Here is a 2,469-nt window from a genome sequence, read left to right as displayed (position 1 = left end):
ACACCAGCCAGGGTACCTGGCTGGGCGTTAAACGCCCAAAAAGGTAGTATTTTGGGCGTTAAACGCCAGAATGGATATCATTCTGGGTATTTAACCCCAGGAGGGCACAGGAGGGAAGATTTTGTTTTTAATTCAAATCTTTTTCAAATTTTCATAATTTTTCAAAATCAAATCTTTTTCAAATCATATCTTTTCAATCATATATTTTCAAAATCAAATCTTTTCCATTTTTTTACTATTTTTGAAAATCCTTGCTAACAATTAGTGATTTGATTCAAAAATTTCTTCCTTGTTAAGAAAGGTTTGATATTTGAATTTTAGAATCATATCTTTTAAAATTCCTGTTAGCCAAGTCATTAATCTTAAAATCAAATCATTTTAAATTATTTTTCAATCATATCCTTTCAATCATATCTTTTTAAAACCCTATCTTCTCAATCATATCTTCTCAACCACATCTTTTTCAAAATGATTTTCAATCATATCTTTTTGATTTCTAATTTCAAAATCTTTTTCAAAATCACTTAATTACTTTCTCAATTTTAATTTTCGAAAATCATCAACCAAATTTTCAAAATTTCTTTTAATTATTTCAAAATCTTTCTAAATTTAATTTCGAAAATTCTTTCCCCCCTTCTCACCTTCTTCTATTTAAGGGACTAACACTCATCCTCAATGTGCAATTCGGACTCCCTCTCTCTATAAGTTCGAATTCTGTCCTCTCTACCTCTTTCTTCTATTCTTCTTTTCCTCTGACACCTCAAGGAATCTCTATACTGTGACATAGAGGATTCCATACTTTCTTCTTCTCTCTTTTATATGAGCAGGAGCAAAGACAAAGGTATTCTTGTTGAAGCTGATCCTGAACCTGAAAGGACCTTGAAGAGAAAGCTAAGAGAAGCTAAAGCACAGCTCTCTGGAGAGGACCTAACAGAAATTTTCAAACAAAAAAAGACATGGCAGCCAAAAATAACAACAATGCAAACAATGCAAGGAAGGTGCTTGGTGACTTTATTGCACCTACTCCCGACTTCTATGGGAGAAGCATGTCTATCCCTTCCATTGGAGCAAACAACTTTGAGCTTAAGCCTCAATTAGTTTCTCTGATGCAACAGAATTGCAAATTTTACGGACTTCCATTGGAAGATCCTCATCAGTTTTTAGCTGAATTTTTGCAAATCTGTGACATTGTCAAGACCAATGGGGTTGATCCCGAGGTCTACAGGCTTATGCTTTTTTCCTTTGCTGTAAGAGACAGAGCTAGAATATGGTTGGATTCACAACCTAAGGAAAGCCTGAACTCTTGGGAAAAGCTGGTCAGTTCTTTTCTAGCCAAATTCTTTCCACCTCAAAAATTGAGTAAGCTTAGAGTGGAAGTCCAAACCTTCAGACAGAAGGAAGGTGAATCCCTCTATGAAGCTTGGGAAAGATACAAGCAATTGATCAGAAGGTGTCCTTCTGACATGCTTTCAGAATAGAGCATCATAGGTATCTTCTATGATGGTCTGTCTGAACTGTCCAAGATGTCATTGGACAGCTCTACTGGAAGATCTCTTCATCTGAAGAAGACGCCTGTAGAAGCTTAGGAACTCATTGAAATGGTTGCAAATAACCAATTCATGTACACTTCTGAAAGGAATCCTGTGAATAATGGGACAAATCAGAAGAAAGGAGTTCTTGAGATTGATACTCTGAATGCCATATTGGCTCAGAATAAAATATTGACTCAGCAAGTCAATATGATTTCTCAGAGTCTGTCTGGAATGCAAGCAGCAACAGGCAGTACCAAAGAAGCTTCATCTGAAAAAGAAGCTTATAATCTTGAGAACCCAGCAATGGAAGAGGTGAATTACATGGGAGAACCCTATGGAAACACCTATAATCCTTCATGGAAAAATCATCCAAATCTCTCATAGAAGGACCAACAGAGGCCTCAACAAGGCTTCAACAACAGTAATGGTGGAAGAAATAGGTTTAGCAATAGCAAGCCTTTTCCATCATCTTCTCAGCAACAGACAGAGAATTCTAAGTAGAGCCAATCTGACTTAGCAACCATAATCTCTGATCTAACTAAGACCACTCAAAGTTTCATGAATGAAACAAGGTCCTCTATTAGAAATTTGGAGGCACAAATGGGTCAGCTGAGTAAAAAAGTTACTGAACTCCCTCCTAGTACTCTCCCAAGCAATACAGAAGAGAACCCAAAGAGAGAATGCAAGGCTATAAACACGTCCCACATGGCCGAATGCATAGAGGAGGGAAAGGCAATGATTTCCACTGAGGAAGACCTCAATGGATGTCCATTGGCCTCCAAGGAGTTCCCTAATGAGGAACCATGGGAATCTGAGGCTCATACAGAGACCATAGAGATTCCATTGAATTTGCTTCTGCCATTCATGAGCTCTGATGAGTATTCTTCCTCTGAATAGGATGAAGATGTTACTGAAGAGCAAGTTGCTAAGTACCTTG

The 2,469-nt window shown here is 37.3% G+C and overlaps 1 non-coding gene across 1 annotated transcript; it reads right to left on the bottom strand.

Annotated features, from left to right (window-relative positions):
• Window positions 1-1,361: 1,361 nt before the first annotated feature.
• LOC112761440 (small nucleolar RNA R71) lies at window positions 1,362-1,469 on the bottom strand. The gene has a single exon (XR_003181835.1). It is a non-coding gene; the product is annotated as a small nucleolar RNA R71 (small nucleolar RNA).
• Between the last annotated feature and the right edge of the window lie 1,000 nt (window positions 1,470-2,469).

Source organism: Arachis hypogaea, chromosome 16 (genome assembly GCF_003086295.3).
Source record: "Arachis hypogaea cultivar Tifrunner chromosome 16, arahy.Tifrunner.gnm2.J5K5, whole genome shotgun sequence".
Lineage (NCBI taxonomy): Eukaryota > Viridiplantae > Streptophyta > Magnoliopsida > Fabales > Fabaceae > Arachis > Arachis hypogaea.
Note: the sequence above shows the minus strand (reverse complement) of the source record. Positions and strands in the feature narration are given on the sequence as shown.